General features: G+C 52.7%; 61 non-coding genes across 61 annotated transcripts; all 61 read left to right on the forward strand.

The window, feature by feature from the left end:
• Positions 1-58: 58 nt before the first annotated feature.
• LOC122284198 lies at positions 59-177 on the forward strand. Its single transcript, XR_006231568.1, has one exon. It is a non-coding gene; the product is annotated as a 5S ribosomal RNA (ribosomal RNA).
• Positions 178-367: 190 nt separating this feature from the next.
• LOC122287785 lies at positions 368-486 on the forward strand. The gene has a single exon (XR_006235071.1). It is a non-coding gene; the product is annotated as a 5S ribosomal RNA (ribosomal RNA).
• A 190-nt stretch (positions 487-676) lies between these two features.
• On the forward strand, positions 677-795 carry LOC122284199. The gene has a single exon (XR_006231569.1). It is a non-coding gene; the product is annotated as a 5S ribosomal RNA (ribosomal RNA).
• Positions 796-985: 190 nt separating this feature from the next.
• LOC122284201 lies at positions 986-1104 on the forward strand. The gene has a single exon (XR_006231571.1). It is a non-coding gene; the product is annotated as a 5S ribosomal RNA (ribosomal RNA).
• Positions 1105-1294: 190 nt separating this feature from the next.
• Positions 1295-1413, forward strand: LOC122284202. Its single transcript, XR_006231572.1, has one exon. It is a non-coding gene; the product is annotated as a 5S ribosomal RNA (ribosomal RNA).
• A 178-nt stretch (positions 1414-1591) lies between these two features.
• On the forward strand, positions 1592-1710 carry LOC122284203. Its single transcript, XR_006231573.1, has one exon. It is a non-coding gene; the product is annotated as a 5S ribosomal RNA (ribosomal RNA).
• Positions 1711-1899: 189 nt separating this feature from the next.
• Positions 1900-2018, forward strand: LOC122287787. The gene has a single exon (XR_006235073.1). It is a non-coding gene; the product is annotated as a 5S ribosomal RNA (ribosomal RNA).
• Positions 2019-2207: 189 nt separating this feature from the next.
• LOC122284204 lies at positions 2208-2326 on the forward strand. The gene has a single exon (XR_006231574.1). It is a non-coding gene; the product is annotated as a 5S ribosomal RNA (ribosomal RNA).
• A 189-nt stretch (positions 2327-2515) lies between these two features.
• On the forward strand, positions 2516-2634 carry LOC122284205. The gene has a single exon (XR_006231575.1). It is a non-coding gene; the product is annotated as a 5S ribosomal RNA (ribosomal RNA).
• Positions 2635-2823: 189 nt separating this feature from the next.
• LOC122284207 lies at positions 2824-2942 on the forward strand. Its single transcript, XR_006231577.1, has one exon. It is a non-coding gene; the product is annotated as a 5S ribosomal RNA (ribosomal RNA).
• A 178-nt stretch (positions 2943-3120) lies between these two features.
• On the forward strand, positions 3121-3239 carry LOC122287893. The gene has a single exon (XR_006235175.1). It is a non-coding gene; the product is annotated as a 5S ribosomal RNA (ribosomal RNA).
• Positions 3240-3417: 178 nt separating this feature from the next.
• On the forward strand, positions 3418-3536 carry LOC122287138. The gene has a single exon (XR_006234444.1). It is a non-coding gene; the product is annotated as a 5S ribosomal RNA (ribosomal RNA).
• Positions 3537-3725: 189 nt separating this feature from the next.
• LOC122287495 lies at positions 3726-3844 on the forward strand. Its single transcript, XR_006234787.1, has one exon. It is a non-coding gene; the product is annotated as a 5S ribosomal RNA (ribosomal RNA).
• Positions 3845-4033: 189 nt separating this feature from the next.
• LOC122287738 lies at positions 4034-4152 on the forward strand. The gene has a single exon (XR_006235026.1). It is a non-coding gene; the product is annotated as a 5S ribosomal RNA (ribosomal RNA).
• Positions 4153-4341: 189 nt separating this feature from the next.
• Positions 4342-4460, forward strand: LOC122284208. Its single transcript, XR_006231578.1, has one exon. It is a non-coding gene; the product is annotated as a 5S ribosomal RNA (ribosomal RNA).
• A 178-nt stretch (positions 4461-4638) lies between these two features.
• LOC122284209 lies at positions 4639-4757 on the forward strand. Its single transcript, XR_006231579.1, has one exon. It is a non-coding gene; the product is annotated as a 5S ribosomal RNA (ribosomal RNA).
• Positions 4758-4935: 178 nt separating this feature from the next.
• LOC122284210 lies at positions 4936-5054 on the forward strand. Its single transcript, XR_006231580.1, has one exon. It is a non-coding gene; the product is annotated as a 5S ribosomal RNA (ribosomal RNA).
• Positions 5055-5243: 189 nt separating this feature from the next.
• LOC122287497 lies at positions 5244-5362 on the forward strand. The gene has a single exon (XR_006234788.1). It is a non-coding gene; the product is annotated as a 5S ribosomal RNA (ribosomal RNA).
• Positions 5363-5551: 189 nt separating this feature from the next.
• LOC122287739 lies at positions 5552-5670 on the forward strand. Its single transcript, XR_006235027.1, has one exon. It is a non-coding gene; the product is annotated as a 5S ribosomal RNA (ribosomal RNA).
• Positions 5671-5859: 189 nt separating this feature from the next.
• LOC122284211 lies at positions 5860-5978 on the forward strand. Its single transcript, XR_006231581.1, has one exon. It is a non-coding gene; the product is annotated as a 5S ribosomal RNA (ribosomal RNA).
• A 189-nt stretch (positions 5979-6167) lies between these two features.
• Positions 6168-6286, forward strand: LOC122284212. Its single transcript, XR_006231582.1, has one exon. It is a non-coding gene; the product is annotated as a 5S ribosomal RNA (ribosomal RNA).
• Positions 6287-6464: 178 nt separating this feature from the next.
• On the forward strand, positions 6465-6583 carry LOC122284213. The gene has a single exon (XR_006231583.1). It is a non-coding gene; the product is annotated as a 5S ribosomal RNA (ribosomal RNA).
• Positions 6584-6772: 189 nt separating this feature from the next.
• On the forward strand, positions 6773-6891 carry LOC122287788. The gene has a single exon (XR_006235074.1). It is a non-coding gene; the product is annotated as a 5S ribosomal RNA (ribosomal RNA).
• A 189-nt stretch (positions 6892-7080) lies between these two features.
• On the forward strand, positions 7081-7199 carry LOC122284214. The gene has a single exon (XR_006231584.1). It is a non-coding gene; the product is annotated as a 5S ribosomal RNA (ribosomal RNA).
• Positions 7200-7388: 189 nt separating this feature from the next.
• On the forward strand, positions 7389-7507 carry LOC122284215. Its single transcript, XR_006231585.1, has one exon. It is a non-coding gene; the product is annotated as a 5S ribosomal RNA (ribosomal RNA).
• Positions 7508-7696: 189 nt separating this feature from the next.
• On the forward strand, positions 7697-7815 carry LOC122284216. The gene has a single exon (XR_006231586.1). It is a non-coding gene; the product is annotated as a 5S ribosomal RNA (ribosomal RNA).
• Positions 7816-8004: 189 nt separating this feature from the next.
• LOC122283135 lies at positions 8005-8123 on the forward strand. The gene has a single exon (XR_006230616.1). It is a non-coding gene; the product is annotated as a 5S ribosomal RNA (ribosomal RNA).
• Positions 8124-8301: 178 nt separating this feature from the next.
• LOC122284218 lies at positions 8302-8420 on the forward strand. Its single transcript, XR_006231588.1, has one exon. It is a non-coding gene; the product is annotated as a 5S ribosomal RNA (ribosomal RNA).
• Positions 8421-8609: 189 nt separating this feature from the next.
• On the forward strand, positions 8610-8728 carry LOC122284219. Its single transcript, XR_006231589.1, has one exon. It is a non-coding gene; the product is annotated as a 5S ribosomal RNA (ribosomal RNA).
• A 188-nt stretch (positions 8729-8916) lies between these two features.
• LOC122284220 lies at positions 8917-9035 on the forward strand. The gene has a single exon (XR_006231590.1). It is a non-coding gene; the product is annotated as a 5S ribosomal RNA (ribosomal RNA).
• A 189-nt stretch (positions 9036-9224) lies between these two features.
• On the forward strand, positions 9225-9343 carry LOC122283136. Its single transcript, XR_006230617.1, has one exon. It is a non-coding gene; the product is annotated as a 5S ribosomal RNA (ribosomal RNA).
• A 178-nt stretch (positions 9344-9521) lies between these two features.
• LOC122284221 lies at positions 9522-9640 on the forward strand. Its single transcript, XR_006231591.1, has one exon. It is a non-coding gene; the product is annotated as a 5S ribosomal RNA (ribosomal RNA).
• Positions 9641-9829: 189 nt separating this feature from the next.
• On the forward strand, positions 9830-9948 carry LOC122284222. Its single transcript, XR_006231592.1, has one exon. It is a non-coding gene; the product is annotated as a 5S ribosomal RNA (ribosomal RNA).
• Positions 9949-10137: 189 nt separating this feature from the next.
• On the forward strand, positions 10138-10256 carry LOC122284223. Its single transcript, XR_006231593.1, has one exon. It is a non-coding gene; the product is annotated as a 5S ribosomal RNA (ribosomal RNA).
• Positions 10257-10445: 189 nt separating this feature from the next.
• Positions 10446-10564, forward strand: LOC122284224. Its single transcript, XR_006231594.1, has one exon. It is a non-coding gene; the product is annotated as a 5S ribosomal RNA (ribosomal RNA).
• A 178-nt stretch (positions 10565-10742) lies between these two features.
• On the forward strand, positions 10743-10861 carry LOC122284225. The gene has a single exon (XR_006231595.1). It is a non-coding gene; the product is annotated as a 5S ribosomal RNA (ribosomal RNA).
• A 189-nt stretch (positions 10862-11050) lies between these two features.
• On the forward strand, positions 11051-11169 carry LOC122284226. The gene has a single exon (XR_006231596.1). It is a non-coding gene; the product is annotated as a 5S ribosomal RNA (ribosomal RNA).
• A 189-nt stretch (positions 11170-11358) lies between these two features.
• LOC122284227 lies at positions 11359-11477 on the forward strand. The gene has a single exon (XR_006231597.1). It is a non-coding gene; the product is annotated as a 5S ribosomal RNA (ribosomal RNA).
• Positions 11478-11665: 188 nt separating this feature from the next.
• On the forward strand, positions 11666-11784 carry LOC122284229. Its single transcript, XR_006231599.1, has one exon. It is a non-coding gene; the product is annotated as a 5S ribosomal RNA (ribosomal RNA).
• A 178-nt stretch (positions 11785-11962) lies between these two features.
• On the forward strand, positions 11963-12081 carry LOC122284230. The gene has a single exon (XR_006231600.1). It is a non-coding gene; the product is annotated as a 5S ribosomal RNA (ribosomal RNA).
• A 178-nt stretch (positions 12082-12259) lies between these two features.
• LOC122284231 lies at positions 12260-12378 on the forward strand. Its single transcript, XR_006231601.1, has one exon. It is a non-coding gene; the product is annotated as a 5S ribosomal RNA (ribosomal RNA).
• A 189-nt stretch (positions 12379-12567) lies between these two features.
• Positions 12568-12686, forward strand: LOC122287498. The gene has a single exon (XR_006234789.1). It is a non-coding gene; the product is annotated as a 5S ribosomal RNA (ribosomal RNA).
• A 189-nt stretch (positions 12687-12875) lies between these two features.
• Positions 12876-12994, forward strand: LOC122287741. The gene has a single exon (XR_006235029.1). It is a non-coding gene; the product is annotated as a 5S ribosomal RNA (ribosomal RNA).
• A 189-nt stretch (positions 12995-13183) lies between these two features.
• Positions 13184-13302, forward strand: LOC122284232. The gene has a single exon (XR_006231602.1). It is a non-coding gene; the product is annotated as a 5S ribosomal RNA (ribosomal RNA).
• A 189-nt stretch (positions 13303-13491) lies between these two features.
• LOC122284233 lies at positions 13492-13610 on the forward strand. Its single transcript, XR_006231603.1, has one exon. It is a non-coding gene; the product is annotated as a 5S ribosomal RNA (ribosomal RNA).
• Positions 13611-13788: 178 nt separating this feature from the next.
• Positions 13789-13907, forward strand: LOC122284234. Its single transcript, XR_006231604.1, has one exon. It is a non-coding gene; the product is annotated as a 5S ribosomal RNA (ribosomal RNA).
• A 189-nt stretch (positions 13908-14096) lies between these two features.
• On the forward strand, positions 14097-14215 carry LOC122287789. The gene has a single exon (XR_006235075.1). It is a non-coding gene; the product is annotated as a 5S ribosomal RNA (ribosomal RNA).
• Positions 14216-14404: 189 nt separating this feature from the next.
• Positions 14405-14523, forward strand: LOC122284236. Its single transcript, XR_006231605.1, has one exon. It is a non-coding gene; the product is annotated as a 5S ribosomal RNA (ribosomal RNA).
• Positions 14524-14712: 189 nt separating this feature from the next.
• LOC122284237 lies at positions 14713-14831 on the forward strand. The gene has a single exon (XR_006231606.1). It is a non-coding gene; the product is annotated as a 5S ribosomal RNA (ribosomal RNA).
• Positions 14832-15020: 189 nt separating this feature from the next.
• On the forward strand, positions 15021-15139 carry LOC122284238. The gene has a single exon (XR_006231607.1). It is a non-coding gene; the product is annotated as a 5S ribosomal RNA (ribosomal RNA).
• Positions 15140-15328: 189 nt separating this feature from the next.
• LOC122283137 lies at positions 15329-15447 on the forward strand. Its single transcript, XR_006230618.1, has one exon. It is a non-coding gene; the product is annotated as a 5S ribosomal RNA (ribosomal RNA).
• Positions 15448-15625: 178 nt separating this feature from the next.
• LOC122284239 lies at positions 15626-15744 on the forward strand. The gene has a single exon (XR_006231608.1). It is a non-coding gene; the product is annotated as a 5S ribosomal RNA (ribosomal RNA).
• A 189-nt stretch (positions 15745-15933) lies between these two features.
• Positions 15934-16052, forward strand: LOC122284241. Its single transcript, XR_006231610.1, has one exon. It is a non-coding gene; the product is annotated as a 5S ribosomal RNA (ribosomal RNA).
• A 188-nt stretch (positions 16053-16240) lies between these two features.
• On the forward strand, positions 16241-16359 carry LOC122284242. Its single transcript, XR_006231611.1, has one exon. It is a non-coding gene; the product is annotated as a 5S ribosomal RNA (ribosomal RNA).
• Positions 16360-16548: 189 nt separating this feature from the next.
• LOC122283138 lies at positions 16549-16667 on the forward strand. The gene has a single exon (XR_006230619.1). It is a non-coding gene; the product is annotated as a 5S ribosomal RNA (ribosomal RNA).
• Positions 16668-16845: 178 nt separating this feature from the next.
• LOC122284243 lies at positions 16846-16964 on the forward strand. Its single transcript, XR_006231612.1, has one exon. It is a non-coding gene; the product is annotated as a 5S ribosomal RNA (ribosomal RNA).
• Positions 16965-17153: 189 nt separating this feature from the next.
• LOC122284244 lies at positions 17154-17272 on the forward strand. The gene has a single exon (XR_006231613.1). It is a non-coding gene; the product is annotated as a 5S ribosomal RNA (ribosomal RNA).
• Positions 17273-17461: 189 nt separating this feature from the next.
• Positions 17462-17580, forward strand: LOC122284245. Its single transcript, XR_006231614.1, has one exon. It is a non-coding gene; the product is annotated as a 5S ribosomal RNA (ribosomal RNA).
• Positions 17581-17769: 189 nt separating this feature from the next.
• LOC122284246 lies at positions 17770-17888 on the forward strand. Its single transcript, XR_006231615.1, has one exon. It is a non-coding gene; the product is annotated as a 5S ribosomal RNA (ribosomal RNA).
• Positions 17889-18066: 178 nt separating this feature from the next.
• On the forward strand, positions 18067-18185 carry LOC122284247. Its single transcript, XR_006231616.1, has one exon. It is a non-coding gene; the product is annotated as a 5S ribosomal RNA (ribosomal RNA).
• Positions 18186-18374: 189 nt separating this feature from the next.
• Positions 18375-18493, forward strand: LOC122284248. The gene has a single exon (XR_006231617.1). It is a non-coding gene; the product is annotated as a 5S ribosomal RNA (ribosomal RNA).
• Positions 18494-18506: the final 13 nt, after the last annotated feature.

The following is an 18506-nucleotide window of genomic DNA, read 5'->3' on the forward strand; positions in this document are numbered from 1 at the left end:
AGGCAGGGTGCGGCTAGGTCGTAATAGGATTATATTAGTTTTTCGCTGGTAGCATGATGGGTGCGATCATACCAGCACTAATGCACCGGATCCCATCAGAACTCCGCAGTTAAGCGTGCTTGGGCGAGAGTAGTACTAGGATGGGTGACCTCCTGGGAAGTCCTCGTGTTGCACCCCCCCTTTTTATTTTTACCGCATCTCCGGTCGGATGGACCGGAACGACAACCGGGGCAATGGATTCTTAGGAAAATCGCACCGACCCCATCGCGTAGCAATGGGTATCGATCAGATCGCCGGTTGGCATGGGATAGGCATGGTGCGGCTAGGTCGTAATAGGATTATATTAGTTTTTCGCTGGTAGCATGATGGGTGCGATCATACCAGCACTAATGCACCGGATCCCATCAGAACTCCGCAGGTAAGCGTGCTTGGGCGAGAGTAGTACTAGGATGGGTGACCTCCTGGGAAGTCCTCGTGTTGCACCCCCCCTTTTAATTTTTACCGCATCTCTGGTCGGATGGACCGGAACGAGAACCAGGGAATGGATTTTTAGGAAAATCGCACCGACCCCATCGCGTAGCAATGGGTATCGGTCAGATCGCCGGTTGGCATGAGATAGGCAGGGTGCGGCTAGGTCGTAATAGGATTATATTAGTTTTTCGCTGGGTAGAATGATGGGTGCGATCATACCAGCACTAATGCACCGGATCCCATCAGAACTCCGCAGTTAAGCGTGCTTGGGCGAGAGTAGTACTAGGATGGGTGACCTCCTGGGAAGTCCTCGTGTTGCACCCCCCCTTTTTATTTTTACCGCATCTCCGGTCGGATGGACCGGAACGACAACCGGGCAATGGATTCTTAGGAAAATCGCACCGACCCCATCGCGTAGCAATGGGTATCGATCAGATCGCCGGTTGGCATGGGATAGGCATGGTGCGGCTAGGTCGTAATAGGATTATATTAGTTTTTCGCTGGTAGCATGATGGGGTGCGATCATACCAGCACTAATGCACCGGATCCCATCAGAACTCCGCAGTTAAGCGTGCTTGGGCGAGAGTAGTACTAGGATGGGTGACCTCCTGGGAAGTCCTCGTGTTGCACCCCCCCCTTTTTATTTTTACCGCATCTCCGGTCGGATGGACCGGAACGACAACCGGGCAATGGATTCTTAGGAAAATCGCACCGACCCCATCGCGTAGCAATGGGTATCGATCAGATCGCCGGTTGGCATGGGATAGGCATGGTGCGGCTAGGTCGTAATAGGATTATATTAGTTTTTCGCTGGTAGCATGATGGGTGCGATCATACCAGCACTAATGCACCGGATCCCATCAGAACTCCGCAGTTAAGCGTGCTTGGGCGAGAGTAGTACTAGGATGGGTGACCTCCTGGGAAGTCCTCGTGTTGCACCCCCCCTTTTTATTTTTACCGCATCTCCGGTCGGATGGACCGGAACGACAACCGGGCAATGGATTCTTAGGAAAATCGCACCGACCCCATCGCTATCAATCAGATCGCCAGTTGGCATGGGATAGGCAGGGTGCGGCTAGGTCGTAATAGGATTATATTAGTTTTTCGCTGGTAGCATGATGGGTGCGATCATACCAGCACTAATGCACCGGATCCCATCAGAACTCCGCAGTTAAGCGTGCTTGGGCGAGAGTAGTACTAGGATGGGTGACCTCCTGGGAAGTCCTCGTGTTGCACCCCCCCTTTTTATTTTTACCGCATCTCCGGTCGGATGGACCGGAACGACAACCGGGCAATGGATTCTTAGGAAAATCGCACCGACCCCATCGCGTAGCAATGGGTATCGATCAGATCGCCGGTTGGCATGGGATAGGCATGGTGCGGCTAGGTCGTAATAGGATTATATTAGTTTTTCGCTGGTAGCATGATGGGTGCGATCATACCAGCACTAATGCACCGGATCCCATCAGAACTCCGCAGGTAAGCGTGCTTGGGCGAGAGTAGTACTAGGATGGGTGACCTCCTGGGAAGTCCTCGTGTTGCACCCCCCCTTTTAATTTTTACCGCATCTCTGGTCGGATGGACCGGAACGAGAACCAGGGAATGGATTTTTAGGAAAATCGCACCGACCCCATCGCGTAGCAATGGGTATCGGTCAGATCGCCGGTTGGCATGAGATAGGCAGGGTGCGGCTAGGTCGTAATAGGATTATATTAGTTTTTCGCTGGTAGAATGATGGGTGCGATCATACCAGCACTAATGCACCGGATCCCATCAGAACTCCGCAGTTAAGCGTGCTTGGGCGAGAGTAGTACTAGGATGGGTGACCTCCTGGGAAGTCCTCGTGTTGCACCCCCCCTTTTTATTTTTACCGCATCTCCGGTCGGATGGACCGGAACGACAACCGGGCAATGGATTCTTAGGAAAATCGCACCGACCCCATCGCGTAGCAATGGGTATCGATCAGATCGCCGGTTGGCATGGGATAGGCATGGTGCGGCTAGGTCGTAATAGGATTATATTAGTTTTTCGCTGGTAGCATGATGGGTGCGATCATACCAGCACTAATGCACCGGATCCCATCAGAACTCCGCAGTTAAGCGTGCTTGGGCGAGAGTAGTACTAGGATGGGTGACCTCCTGGGAAGTCCTCGTGTTGCACCCCCCCTTTTTATTTTTACCGCATCTCCGGTCGGATGGACCGGAACGACAACCGGGCAATGGATTCTTAGGAAAATCGCACCGACCCCATCGCGTAGCAATGGGTATCGATCAGATCGCCGGTTGGCATGGGATAGGCAGGGTGCGGCTAGGTCGTAATAGGATTATATTAGTTTTTCGCTGGTAGCATGATGGGTGCGATCATACCAGCACTAATGCACCGGATCCCATCAGAACTCCGCAGTTAAGCGTGCTTGGGCGAGAGTAGTACTAGGATGGGTGACCTCCTGGGAAGTCCTCGTGTTGCACCCCCCCTTTTTATTTTTACCGCATCTCCGGTCGGATGGACCGGAACGACAACCGGGCAATGGATTCTTAGGAAAATCGCACCGACCCCATCGCGTAGCAATGGGTATCGATCAGATCGCCGGTTGGCATGGTGCGGCTAGGTCGTAATAGGATTATATTAGTTTTTCGCTGGTAGCATGATGGGTGCGATCCTACCAGCACTAATGCACCGGATCCCATCAGAACTCCGCAGTTAAGCGTGCTTGGGCGAGAGTAGTACTAGGATGGGTGACCTCCTGGGAAGTCCTCGTGTTGCACCCCCCCTTTTTATTTTTACCGCATCTCCGGTCGGATGGACCGGAACGACAACCGGGCAATGGATTCTTAGGAAAATCGCACCGACCCCATCGCTATCAATCAGATCGCCAGTTGGCATGGGATAGGCAGGGTGCGGCTAGGTCGTAATAGGATTATATTAGTTTTTCGCTGGTAGCATGATGGGTGCGATCATACCAGCACTAATGCACCGGATCCCATCAGAACTCCGCAGTTAAGCGTGCTTGGGCGAGAGTAGTACTAGGATGGGAGACCTCCTGGGAAGTCCTCGTGTTGCACCCCCCCTTGTAATTTTTACCGCATCTCTGGTCGGATGGACCGGAACGAGAACCAGGGAATGGATTTTTAGGAAAATCGCACCGACCCCATCGCGTAGCAATGGGTATCGGTCAGATCGCCGGTTGGCATGAGATAGGCAGGGTGCGGCTAGGTCGTAATAGGATTATATTAGTTTTTCGCTGGTAGCATGATGGGTGCGATCATACCAGCACTAATGCACCGGATCCCATCAGAACTCCGCAGTTAAGCGTGCTTGGGCGAGAGTAGTACTAGGATGGGTGACCTCCTAGGAAGTCCTCGTGTTGCACCCCCCCTTTTAATTTTTACCGCATCTCTGGTCGGATGGACCGGAACGAGAACCAGGGAATGGATTTTTAGGAAAATCGCACCGACCCCATCGCGTAGCAATGGGTATCGGTCAGATCGCCGGTTGGCATGAGATAGGCAGGGTGCGGCTAGGTCGTAATAGGATTATATTAGTTTTTCGCTGGTAGCATGATGGGTGCGATCATACCAGCACTCATGCGCCGGATCCCATCAGAACTCCGCAGTTAAGCGTGCTTGGGCGAGAGTAGTACTAGGATGGGTGACCTCCTGGGAAGTCCTCGTGTTGCACCCCCCCTTTTTATTTTTACCGCATCTCCGGTCGGATGGACCGGAACGACAACCGGGCAATGGATTCTTAGGAAAATCGCACCGACCCCATCGCGTAGCAATGGGTATCGATCAGATCGCCGGTTGGCATGGGATAGGCATGGTGCGGCTAGGTCGTAATAGGATTATATTAGTTTTTCGCTGGTAGCATGATGGGTGCGATCATACCAGCACTAATGCACCGGATCCCATCAGAACTCCGCAGTTAAGCGTGCTTGGGCGAGAGTAGTACTAGGATGGGTGACCTCCTGGGAAGTCCTCGTGTTGCACCCCCCCTTTTTATTTTTACCGCATCTCCGGTCGGATGGACCGGAACGACAACCGGGCAATGGATTCTTAGGAAAATCGCACCGACCCCATCGCTATCAATCAGATCGCCAGTTGGCATGGGATAGGCAGGGTGCGGCTAGGTCGTAATAGGATTATATTAGTTTTTCGCTGGTAGCATGATGGGTGCGATCATACCAGCACTAATGCACCGGATCCCATCAGAACTCCGCAGTTAAGCGTGCTTGGGCGAGAGTAGTACTAGGATGGGTGACCTCCTGGGAAGTCCTCGTGTTGCACCCCCCCTTTTTATTTTTACCGCATCTCCGGTCGGATGGACCGGAACGACAACCGGGCAATGGATTCTTAGGAAAATCGCACCGACCCCATCGCTATCAATCAGATCGCCAGTTGGCATGGGATAGGCAGGGTGCGGCTAGGTCGTAATAGGATTATATTAGTTTTTCGCTGGTAGCATGATGGGTGCGATCATACCAGCACTAATGCACCGGATCCCATCAGAACTCCGCAGTTAAGCGTGCTTGGGCGAGAGTAGTACTAGGATGGGTGACCTCCTGGGAAGTCCTCGTGTTGCACCCCCCCTTGTAATTTTTACCGCATCTCTGGTCGGATGGACCGGAACGAGAACCAGGGAATGGATTTTTAGGAAAATCGCACCGACCCCATCGCGTAGCAATGGGTATCGGTCAGATCGCCGGTTGGCATGAGATAGGCAGGGTGCGGCTAGGTCGTAATAGGATTATATTAGTTTTTCGCTGGTAGCATGATGGGTGCGATCATACCAGCACTAATGCACCGGATCCCATCAGAACTCCGCAGTTAAGCGTGCTTGGGCGAGAGTAGTACTAGGATGGGTGACCTCCTAGGAAGTCCTCGTGTTGCACCCCCCCTTTTAATTTTTACCGCATCTCTGGTCGGATGGACCGGAACGAGAACCAGGGAATGGATTTTTAGGAAAATCGCACCGACCCCATCGCGTAGCAATGGGTATCGGTCAGATCGCCGGTTGGCATGAGATAGGCAGGGTGCGGCTAGGTCGTAATAGGATTATATTAGTTTTTCGCTGGTAGCATGATGGGTGCGATCATACCAGCACTCATGCGCCGGATCCCATCAGAACTCCGCAGTTAAGCGTGCTTGGGCGAGAGTAGTACTAGGATGGGTGACCTCCTGGGAAGTCCTCGTGTTGCACCCCCCCTTTTTATTTTTACCGCATCTCCGGTCGGATGGACCGGAACGACAACCGGGCAATGGATTCTTAGGAAAATCGCACCGACCCCATCGCGTAGCAATGGGTATCGATCAGATCGCCGGTTGGCATGGGATAGGCATGGTGCGGCTAGGTCGTAATAGGATTATATTAGTTTTTCGCTGGTAGCATGATGGGTGCGATCATACCAGCACTAATGCACCGGATCCCATCAGAACTCCGCAGTTAAGCGTGCTTGGGCGAGAGTAGTACTAGGATGGGTGACCTCCTGGGAAGTCCTCGTGTTGCACCCCCCCTTTTTATTTTTACCGCATCTCCGGTCGGATGGACCGGAACGACAACCGGGCAATGGATTCTTAGGAAAATCGCACCGACCCCATCGCGTAGCAATGGGTATCGATCAGATCGCCGGTTGGCATGGGATAGGCATGGTGCGGCTAGGTCGTAATAGGATTATATTAGTTTTTCGCTGGTAGCATGATGGGTGCGATCATACCAGCACTAATGCACCGGATCCCATCAGAACTCCGCAGTTAAGCGTGCTTGGGCGAGAGTAGTACTAGGATGGGTGACCTCCTGGGAAGTCCTCGTGTTGCACCCCCCCTTTTTATTTTTACCGCATCTCCGGTCGGATGGACCGGAACGACAACCGGGCAATGGATTCTTAGGAAAATCGCACCGACCCCATCGCTATCAATCAGATCGCCAGTTGGCATGGGATAGGCAGGGTGCGGCTAGGTCGTAATAGGATTATATTAGTTTTTCGCTGGTAGCATGATGGGTGCGATCATACCAGCACTAATGCACCGGATCCCATCAGAACTCCGCAGTTAAGCGTGCTTGGGCGAGAGTAGTACTAGGATGGGTGACCTCCTGGGAAGTCCTCGTGTTGCACCCCCCCTTTTTATTTTTACCGCATCTCCGGTCGGATGGACCGGAACGACAACCGGGCAATGGATTCTTAGGAAAATCGCACCGACCCCATCGCGTAGCAATGGGTATCGATCAGATCGCCGGTTGGCATGGGATAGGCATGGTGCGGCTAGGTCGTAATAGGATTATATTAGTTTTTCGCTGGTAGCATGATGGGTGCGATCATACCAGCACTAATGCACCGGATCCCATCAGAACTCCGCAGGTAAGCGTGCTTGGGCGAGAGTAGTACTAGGATGGGTGACCTCCTGGGAAGTCCTCGTGTTGCACCCCCCCTTTTAATTTTTACCGCATCTCTGGTCGGATGGACCGGAACGAGAACCAGGGAATGGATTTTTAGGAAAATCGCACCGACCCCATCGCGTAGCAATGGGTATCGGTCAGATCGCCGGTTGGCATGAGATAGGCAGGGTGCGGCTAGGTCGTAATAGGATTATATTAGTTTTTCGCTGGTAGAATGATGGGTGCGATCATACCAGCACTAATGCACCGGATCCCATCAGAACTCCGCAGTTAAGCGTGCTTGGGCGAGAGTAGTACTAGGATGGGTGACCTCCTGGGAAGTCCTCGTGTTGCACCCCCCCTTTTTATTTTTACCGCATCTCCGGTCGGATGGACCGGAACGACAACCGGGCAATGGATTCTTAGGAAAATCGCACCGACCGCATCGCGTAGCAATGGGTATCGATCAGATCGCCGGTTGGCATGGGATAGGCATGGTGCGGCTAGGTCGTAAGAGGATTATATTAGTTTTTCGCTGGTAGCATGATGGGTGCGATCATACCAGCACTAATGCACCGGATCCCATCAGAACTCCGCAGTTAAGCGTGCTTGGGCGAGAGTAGTACTAGGATGGGTGACCTCCTGGGAAGTCCTCGTGTTGCACCCCCCCTTTTTATTTTTACCGCATCTCCGGTCGGATGGACCGGAACGACAACCGGGCAATGGATTCTTAGGAAAATCGCACCGACCCCATCGCGTAGCAATGGGTATCGATCAGATCGCCGGTTGGCATGGGATAGGCAGGGTGCGGCTAGGTCGTAATAGGATTATATTAGTTTTTCGCTGGTAGCATGATGGGTGCGATCATACCAGCACTAATGCACCGGATCCCATCAGAACTCCGCAGTTAAGCGTGCTTGGGCGAGAGTAGTACTAGGATGGGTGACCTCCTGGGAAGTCCTCGTGTTGCACCCCTCCTTTTTATTTTTACCGCATCTCCGGTCGGATGGACCGGAACGACAACCGGGCAATGGATTCTTAGGAAAATCGCACCGACCCCATCGCGTAGCAATGGGTATCGATCAGATCGCCGGTTGGCATGGGATAGGCATGGTGCGGCTAGGTCGTAATAGGATTATATTAGTTTTTCGCTGGTAGCATGATGGGTGCGATCCTACCAGCACTAATGCACCGGATCCCATCAGAACTCCGCAGTTAAGCGTGCTTGGGCGAGAGTAGTACTAGGATGGGTGACCTCCTGGGAAGTCCTCATGTTGCACCCCCCCTTTTTATTTTTACCGCATCTCCGGTCGGATGGACCGGAACGACAACCGGGCAATGGATTCTTAGGAAAATCGCACCGACCACATCGCTATCAATCAGATCGCCAGTTGGCATGGGATAGGCAGGGTGCGGCTAGGTCGTAATAGGATTATATTAGTTTTTCGCTGGTAGCATGATGGGTGCGATCATACCAGCACTAATGCACCGGATCCCATCAGAACTCCGCAGTTAAGCGTGCTTGGGCGAGAGTAGTACTAGGATGGGTGACCTCCTGGGAAGTCCTCGTGTTGCACCCCCCCTTTTAATTTTTACCGCATCTCTGGTCGGATGGACCGGAACGAGAACCAGGGAATGGATTTTTAGGAAAATCGCACCGACCCCATCGCGTAGCTATGGGTATCGGTCAGATCGCCGGTTGGCATGAGATAGGCAGGGTGCGGCTAGGTCGTAATAGGATTATATTAGTTTTTCGCTGGTAGCATGATGGGTGCGATCATACCAGCACTAATGCACCGGATCCCATCAGAACTCCGCAGTTAAGCGTGCTTGGGCGAGAGTAGTACTAGGATGGGTGACCTCCTGGGAAGTCCTCGTGTTGCACCCCCCTTTTTATTTTTACCGCATCTCCGGTCGGATGGACCGGAACGACAACCGGGCAATGGATTCTTAGGAAAATCGCACCGACCCCATCGCGTAGCAATGGGTATCGATCAGATCGCCGGTTGGCATGGGATAGGCAGGGTGCGGCTAGGTCGTAATAGGATTATATTAGTTTTTCGCTGGTAGCATGATGGGTGCGATCATACCAGCACTAATGCACCGGATCCCATCAGAACTCCGCAGTTAAGCGTGCTTGGGCGAGAGTAGTACTAGGATGGGTGACCTCCTGGGAAGTCCTCGTGTTGCACCCCTCCTTTTTATTTTTACCGCATCTCCGGTCGGATGGACCGGAACGACAACCGGGCAATGGATTCTTAGGAAAATCGCACCGACCCCATCGCGTAGCAATGGGTATCGATCAGATCGCCGGTTGGCATGGGATAGGCATGGTGCGGCTAGGTCGTAATAGGATTATATTAGTTTTTCGCTGGTAGCATGATGGGTGCGATCCTACCAGCACTAATGCACCGGATCCCATCAGAACTCCGCAGTTAAGCGTGCTTGGGCGAGAGTAGTACTAGGATGGGTGACCTCCTGGGAAGTCCTCATGTTGCACCCCCCCTTTTTATTTTTACCGCATCTCCGGTCGGATGGACCGGAACGACAACCGGGCAATGGATTCTTAGGAAAATCGCACCGACCACATCGCTATCAATCAGATCGCCAGTTGGCATGGGATAGGCAGGGTGCGGCTAGGTCGTAATAGGATTATATTAGTTTTTCGCTGGTAGCATGATGGGTGCGATCATACCAGCACTAATGCACCGGATCCCATCAGAACTCCGCAGTTAAGCGTGCTTGGGCGAGAGTAGTACTAGGATGGGTGACCTCCTGGGAAGTCCTCGTGTTGCACCCCCCCTTTTAATTTTTACCGCATCTCTGGTCGGATGGACCGGAACGAGAACCAGGGAATGGATTTTTAGGAAAATCGCACCGACCCCATCGCGTAGCAATGGGTATCGATCAGATCGCCGGTTGGCATGGGATAGGCATGGTGCGGCTAGGTCGTAATAGGATTATATTAGTTTTTCGCTGGTAGCATGATGGGTGCGATCATACCAGCACTAATGCACCGGATCCCATCAGAACTCCGCAGTTAAGCGTGCTTGGGCGAGAGTAGTACTAGGATGGGTGACCTCCTGGGAAGTCCTCGTGTTGCACCCCCCCTTTTTATTTTTACCGCATCTCCGGTCGGATGGACCGGAACGACAACCGGGCAATGGATTTTTAGGAAAATCGCACCGACCCCATCGCGTAGCGATGGGTATCGATCAGATCGCCGGTTGGCATGAGATAGGCAGGGTGCGGCTAGGTCGTAATAGGATTATATTAGTTTTTCGCTGGTAGCATGATGGGTGCGATCATACCAGCACTAATGCACCGGATCCCATCAGAACTCCGCAGTTAAGCGTGCTTGGGCGAGAGTAGTACTAGGATGGGTGACCTCCTGGGAAGTCCTCGTGTTGCACCCCCCTTTTTTATTTTTACCGCATCTCCGGTCGGATGGACCGGAACGACAACCGGGCAATGGATTCTTAGGAAAATCGCACCGACCCCATCGCGTAGCAATGGGTATCGATCAGATCGCCGGTTGGCATGGGATAGGCATGGTGCGGCTAGGTCGTAATAGGATTATATTAGTTTTTCGCTGGTAGCATGATGGGTGCGATCATACCAGCACTAATGCACCGGATCCCATCAGAACTCCGCAGTTAAGCGTGCTTGGGCGAGAGTAGTACTAGGATGGGTGACCTCCTGGGAAGTCCTCGTGTTGCACCCCCCCTTTTTATTTTTACCGCATCTCCGGTCGGATGGACCGGAACGACAACCGGGCAATGGATTCTTAGGAAAATCGCACCGACCCCATCGCTATCAATCAGATCGCCAGTTGGCATGGGATAGGCAGGGTGCGGCTAGGTCGTAATAGGATTATATTAGTTTTTCGCTGGTAGCATGATGGGTGCGATCATACCAGCACTAATGCACCGGATCCCATCAGAACTCCGCAGTTAAGCGTGCTTGGGCGAGAGTAGTACTAGGATGGGTGACCTCCTGGGAAGTCCTCGTGTTGCACCCCCCCTTTTTATTTTTACCGCATCTCCGGTCGGATGGACCGGAACGAGTACCGGGCAATGGATTCTTAGGAAAATCGCACCGACCCCATCGCGTAGCAATGGGTATCGATCAGATCGCCGGTTGGCATGGGATAGGCAGGGTGCGGCTAGGTCGTAATAGGATTATATTAGTTTTTCGCTGGTAGCATGATGGGTGCGATCATACCAGCACTAATGCACCGGATCCCATCAGAACTCCGCAGTTAAGCGTGCTTGGGCGAGAGTAGTACTAGGATGGGTGACCTCCTGGGAAGTCCTCGTGTTGCACCCCCCCTTTTTATTTTTACCGCATCTCCGGTCGGATGGACCGGAACGACAACCGGGCAATGGATTTTTAGGAAAATCGCACCGACCCCATCGCGTAGCGATGGGTATCGATCAGATCGCCGGTTGGCATGAGATAGGCAGGGTGCGGCTAGGTCGTAATAGGATTATATTAGTTTTTCGCTGGTAGCATGATGGGTGCGATCATACCAGCACTAATGCACCGGATCCCATCAGAACTCCGCAGTTAAGCGTGCTTGGGCGAGAGTAGTACTAGGATGGGTGACCTCCTGGGAAGTCCTCGTGTTGCACCCCCCTTTTTATTTTTACCGCATCTCCGGTCGGATGGACCGGAACGACAACCGGGCAATGGATTCTTAGGAAAATCGCACCGACCCCATCGCGTAGCGATGGGTATCGATCAGATCGCCGGTTGGCATGGGATAGGCATGGTGCGGCTAGGTCGTAATAGGATTATATTAGTTTTTCGCTGGTAGCATGATGGGTGCGATCATACCAGCACTAATGCACCGGATCCCATCAGAACTCCGCAGTTAAGCGTGCTTGGGCGAGAGTAGTACTAGGATGGGTGACCTCCTGGGAAGTCCTCGTGTTGCACCCCCCCTTTTTATTTTTACCGCATCTCCGGTCGGATGGACCGGAACGACAACCGGGCAATGGATTCTTAGGAAAATCGCACCGACCCCATCGCTATCAATCAGATCGCCAGTTGGCATGGGATAGGCAGGGTGCGGCTAGGTCGTAATAGGATTATATTAGTTTTTCGCTGGTAGCATGATGGGTGCGATCATACCAGCACTAATGCACCGGATCCCATCAGAACTCCGCAGTTAAGCGTGCTTGGGCGAGAGTAGTACTAGGATGGGTGACCTCCTGGGAAGTCCTCGTGTTGCACCCCCCCTTTTTATTTTTACCGCATCTCCGGTCGGATGGACCGGAACGACAACCGGGCAATGGATTCTTAGGAAAATCGCACCGACCCCATCGCTATCAATCAGATCGCCAGTTGGCATGGGATAGGCAGGGTGCGGCTAGGTCGTAATAGGATTATATTAGTTTTTCGCTGGTAGCATGATGGGTGCGATCATACCAGCACTAATGCACCGGATCCCATCAGAACTCCGCAGTTAAGCGTGCTTGGGCGAGAGTAGTACTAGGATGGGTGACCTCCTGGGAAGTCCTCGTGTTGCACCCCCCCTTGTAATTTTTACCGCATCTCTGGTCGGATGGACCGGAACGAGAACCAGGGAATGGATTTTTAGGAAAATCGCACCGACCCCATCGCGTAGCAATGGGTATCGGTCAGATCGCCGGTTGGCATGAGATAGGCAGGGTGCGGCTAGGTCGTAATAGGATTATATTAGTTTTTCGCTGGTAGCATGATGGGTGCGATCATACCAGCACTAATGCACCGGATCCCATCAGAACTCCGCAGTTAAGCGTGCTTGGGCGAGAGTAGTACTAGGATGGGTGACCTCCTAGGAAGTCCTCGTGTTGCACCCCCCCTTTTAATTTTTACCGCATCTCTGGTCGGATGGACCGGAACGAGAACCAGGGAATGGATTTTTAGGAAAATCGCACCGACCCCATCGCGTAGCAATGGGTATCGGTCAGATCGCCGGTTGGCATGAGATAGGCAGGGTGCGGCTAGGTCGTAATAGGATTATATTAGTTTTTCGCTGGTAGCATGATGGGTGCGATCATACCAGCACTCATGCGCCGGATCCCATCAGAACTCCGCAGTTAAGCGTGCTTGGGCGAGAGTAGTACTAGGATGGGTGACCTCCTGGGAAGTCCTCGTGTTGCACCCCCCCTTTTTATTTTTACCGCATCTCCGGTCGGATGGACCGGAACGACAACCGGGCAATGGATTCTTAGGAAAATCGCACCGACCCCATCGCGTAGCAATGGGTATCGATCAGATCGCCGGTTGGCATGGGATAGGCATGGTGCGGCTAGGTCGTAATAGGATTATATTAGTTTTTCGCTGGTAGCATGATGGGTGCGATCATACCAGCACTAATGCACCGGATCCCATCAGAACTCCGCAGTTAAGCGTGCTTGGGCGAGAGTAGTACTAGGATGGGTGACCTCCTGGGAAGTCCTCGTGTTGCACCCCCCCTTTTTATTTTTACCGCATCTCCGGTCGGATGGACCGGAACGACAACCGGGCAATGGATTCTTAGGAAAATCGCACCGACCCCATCGCGTAGCAATGGGTATCGATCAGATCGCCGGTTGGCATGGGATAGGCATGGTGCGGCTAGGTCGTAATAGGATTATATTAGTTTTTCGCTGGTAGCATGATGGGTGCGATCATACCAGCACTAATGCACCGGATCCCATCAGAACTCCGCAGTTAAGCGTGCTTGGGCGAGAGTAGTACTAGGATGGGTGACCTCCTGGGAAGTCCTCGTGTTGCACCCCCCCTTTTTATTTTTACCGCATCTCCGGTCGGATGGACCGGAACGACAACCGGGCAATGGATTCTTAGGAAAATCGCACCGACCCCATCGCTATCAATCAGATCGCCAGTTGGCATGGGATAGGCAGGGTGCGGCTAGGTCGTAATAGGATTATATTAGTTTTTCGCTGGTAGCATGATGGGTGCGATCATACCAGCACTAATGCACCGGATCCCATCAGAACTCCGCAGTTAAGCGTGCTTGGGCGAGAGTAGTACTAGGATGGGTGACCTCCTGGGAAGTCCTCGTGTTGCACCCCCCCTTTTTATTTTTACCGCATCTCCGGTCGGATGGACCGGAACGACAACCGGGCAATGGATTCTTAGGAAAATCGCACCGACCCCATCGCGTAGCAATGGGTATCGATCAGATCGCCGGTTGGCATGGGATAGGCATGGTGCGGCTAGGTCGTAATAGGATTATATTAGTTTTTCGCTGGTAGCATGATGGGTGCGATCATACCAGCACTAATGCACCGGATCCCATCAGAACTCCGCAGGTAAGCGTGCTTGGGCGAGAGTAGTACTAGGATGGGTGACCTCCTGGGAAGTCCTCGTGTTGCACCCCCCCTTTTAATTTTTACCGCATCTCTGGTCGGATGGACCGGAACGAGAACCAGGGAATGGATTTTTAGGAAAATCGCACCGACCCCATCGCGTAGCAATGGGTATCGGTCAGATCGCCGGTTGGCATGAGATAGGCAGGGTGCGGCTAGGTCGTAATAGGATTATATTAGTTTTTCGCTGGTAGAATGATGGGTGCGATCATACCAGCACTAATGCACCGGATCCCATCAGAACTCCGCAGTTAAGCGTGCTTGGGCGAGAGTAGTACTAGGATGGGTGACCTCCTGGGAAGTCCTCGTGTTGCACCCCCCCTTTTTATTTTTACCGCATCTCCGGTCGGATGGACCGGAACGACAACCGGGCAATGGATTCTTAGGAAAATCGCACCGACCGCATCGCGTAGCAATGGGTATCGATCAGATCGCCGGTTGGCATGGGATAGGCATGGTGCGGCTAGGTCGTAAGAGGATTATATTAGTTTTTCGCTGGTAGCATGATGGGTGCGATCATACCAGCACTAATGCACCGGATCCCATCAGAACTCCGCAGTTAAGCGTGCTTGGGCGAGAGTAGTACTAGGATGGGTGACCTCCTGGGAAGTCCTCGTGTTGCACCCCCCCTTTTTATTTTTACCGCATCTCCGGTCGGATGGACCGGAACGACAACCGGGCAATGGATTCTTAGGAAAATCGCACCGACCCCATCGCGTAGCAATGGGTATCGATCAGATCGCCGGTTGGCATGGGATAGGCAGGGTGCGGCTAGGTCGTAATAGGATTATATTAGTTTTTCGCTGGTAGCATGATGGGTGCGATCATACCAGCACTAATGCACCGGATCCCATCAGAACTCCGCAGTTAAGCGTGCTTGGGCGAGAGTAGTACTAGGATGGGTGACCTCCTGGGAAGTCCTCGTGTTGCACCCCTCCTTTTTATTTTTACCGCATCTCCGGTCGGATGGACCGGAACGACAACCGGGCAATGGATTCTTAGGAAAATCGCACCGACCCCATCGCGTAGCAATGGGTATCGATCAGATCGCCGGTTGGCATGGGATAGGCATGGTGCGGCTAGGTCGTAATAGGATTATATTAGTTTTTCGCTGGTAGCATGATGGGTGCGATCCTACCAGCACTAATGCACCGGATCCCATCAGAACTCCGCAGTTAAGCGTGCTTGGGCGAGAGTAGTACTAGGATGGGTGACCTCCTGGGAAGTCCTCATGTTGCACCCCCCCTTTTTATTTTTACCGCATCTCCGGTCGGATGGACCGGAACGACAACCGGGCAATGGATTCTTAGGAAAATCGCACCGACCACATCGCTATCAATCAGATCGCCAGTTGGCATGGGATAGGCAGGGTGCGGCTAGGTCGTAATAGGATTATATTAGTTTTTCGCTGGTAGCATGATGGGTGCGATCATACCAGCACTAATGCACCGGATCCCATCAGAACTCCGCAGTTAAGCGTGCTTGGGCGAGAGTAGTACTAGGATGGGTGACCTCCTGGGAAGTCCTCGTGTTGCACCCCCCCTTTTAATTTTTACCGCATCTCTGGTCGGATGGACCGGAACGAGAACCAGGGAATGGATTTTTAGGAAAATCGCACCGACCCCATCGCGTAGCTATGGGTATCGGTCAGATCGCCGGTTGGCATGAGATAGGCAGGGTGCGGCTAGGTCGTAATAGGATTATATTAGTTTTTCGCTGGTAGCATGATGGGTGCGATCATACCAGCACTAATGCACCGGATCCCATCAGAACTCCGCAGTTAAGCGTGCTTGGGCGAGAGTAGTACTAGGATGGGTGACCTCCTGGGAAGTCCTCGTGTTGCACCCCCCTTTTTATTTTTACCGCATCTCCGGTCGGATGGACCGGAACGACAACCGGGCAATGGATTCTTAGGAAAATCGCACCGACCCCATCGCGTAGCAATGGGTATCGATCAGATCGCCGGTTGGCATGGGATAGGCAGGGTGCGGCTAGGTCGTAATAGGATTATATTAGTTTTTCGCTGGTAGCATGATGGGTGCGATCATACCAGCACTAATGCACCGGATCCCATCAGAACTCCGCAGTTAAGCGTGCTTGGGCGAGAGTAGTACTAGGATGGGTGACCTCCTGGGAAGTCCTCGTGTTGCACCCCTCCTTTTTATTTTTACCGCATCTCCGGTCGGATGGACCGGAACGACAACCGGGCAATGGATTCTTAGGAAAATCGCACCGACCCCATCGCGTAGCAATGGGTATCGATCAGATCGCCGGTTGGCATGGGATAGGCATGGTGCGGCTAGGTCGTAATAGGATTATATTAGTTTTTCGCTGGTAGCATGATGGGTGCGATCCTACCAGCACTAATGCACCGGATCCCATCAGAACTCCGCAGTTAAGCGTGCTTGGGCGAGAGTAGTACTAGGATGGGTGACCTCCTGGGAAGTCCTCATGTTGCACCCCCCCTTTTTATTTTTACCGCATCTCCGGTCGGATGGACCGGAACGACAACCGGGCAATGGATTCTTAGGAAAATCGCACCGACCACATCGCTATCAATCAGATCGCCAGTTGGCATGGGATAGGCAGGGTGCGGCTAGGTCGTAATAGGATTATATTAGTTTTTCGCTGGTAGCATGATGGGTGCGATCATACCAGCACTAATGCACCGGATCCCATCAGAACTCCGCAGTTAAGCGTGCTTGGGCGAGAGTAGTACTAGGATGGGTGACCTCCTGGGAAGTCCTCGTGTTGCACCCCCCCTTTTAATTTTTACCGCATCTCTGGTCGGATGGACCGGAACGAGAACCAGGGAATGGATTTTTAGGAAAATCGCACCGACCCCATCGCGTAGCAATGGGTATCGATCAGATCGCCGGTTGGCATGGGATAGGCATGGTGCGGCTAGGTCGTAATAGGATTATATTAGTTTTTCGCTGGTAGCATGATGGGTGCGATCATACCAGCACTAATGCACCGGATCCCATCAGAACTCCGCAGTTAAGCGTGCTTGGGCGAGAGTAGTACTAGGATGGGTGACCTCCTGGGAAGTCCTCGTGTTGCACCCCCCCTTTTTATTTTTACCGCATCTCCGGTCGGATGGACCGGAACGACAACCGGGCAATGGATTTTTAGGAAAATCGCACCGACCCCATCGCGTAGCGATGGGTATCGATCAGATCGCCGGTTGGCATGAGATAGGCAGGGTGCGGCTAGGTCGTAATAGGATTATATTAGTTTTTCGCTGGTAGCATGATGGGTGCGATCATACCAGCACTAATGCACCGGATCCCATCAGAACTCCGCAGTTAAGCGTGCTTGGGCGAGAGTAGTACTAGGATGGGTGACCTCCTGGGAAGTCCTCGTGTTGCACCCCCCTTTTTTATTTTTACCGCATCTCCGGTCGGATGGACCGGAACGACAACCGGGCAATGGATTCTTAGGAAAATCGCACCGACCCCATCGCGTAGCAATGGGTATCGATCAGATCGCCGGTTGGCATGGGATAGGCATGGTGCGGCTAGGTCGTAATAGGATTATATTAGTTTTTCGCTGGTAGCATGATGGGTGCGATCATACCAGCACTAATGCACCGGATCCCATCAGAACTCCGCAGTTAAGCGTGCTTGGGCGAGAGTAGTACTAGGATGGGTGACCTCCTGGGAAGTCCTCGTGTTGCACCCCCCCTTTTTATTTTTACCGCATCTCCGGTCGGATGGACCGGAACGACAACCGGGCAATGGATTCTTAGGAAAATCGCACCGACCCCATCGCTATCAATCAGATCGCCAGTTGGCATGGGATAGGCAGGGTGCGGCTAGGTCGTAATAGGATTATATTAGTTTTTCGCTGGTAGCATGATGGGTGCGATCATACCAGCACTAATGCACCGGATCCCATCAGAACTCCGCAGTTAAGCGTGCTTGGGCGAGAGTAGTACTAGGATGGGTGACCTCCTGGGAAGTCCTCGTGTTGCACCCCCCCTTTTTATTTTTACCGCATCTCCGGTCGGATGGACCGGAACGAGTACCGGGCAATGGATTCTTAGGAAAATCGCACCGACCCCATCGCGTAGCAATGGGTATCGATCAGATCGCCGGTTGGCATGGGATAGGCAGGGTGCGGCTAGGTCGTAATAGGATTATATTAGTTTTTCGCTGGTAGCATGATGGGTGCGATCATACCAGCACTAATGCACCGGATCCCATCAGAACTCCGCAGTTAAGCGTGCTTGGGCGAGAGTAGTACTAGGATGGGTGACCTCCTGGGAAGTCCTCGTGTTGCACCCCCCCTTTTTATTTT

Source organism: Carya illinoinensis, chromosome 11 (genome assembly GCF_018687715.1).
Source record: "Carya illinoinensis cultivar Pawnee chromosome 11, C.illinoinensisPawnee_v1, whole genome shotgun sequence".
Lineage (NCBI taxonomy): Eukaryota > Viridiplantae > Streptophyta > Magnoliopsida > Fagales > Juglandaceae > Carya > Carya illinoinensis.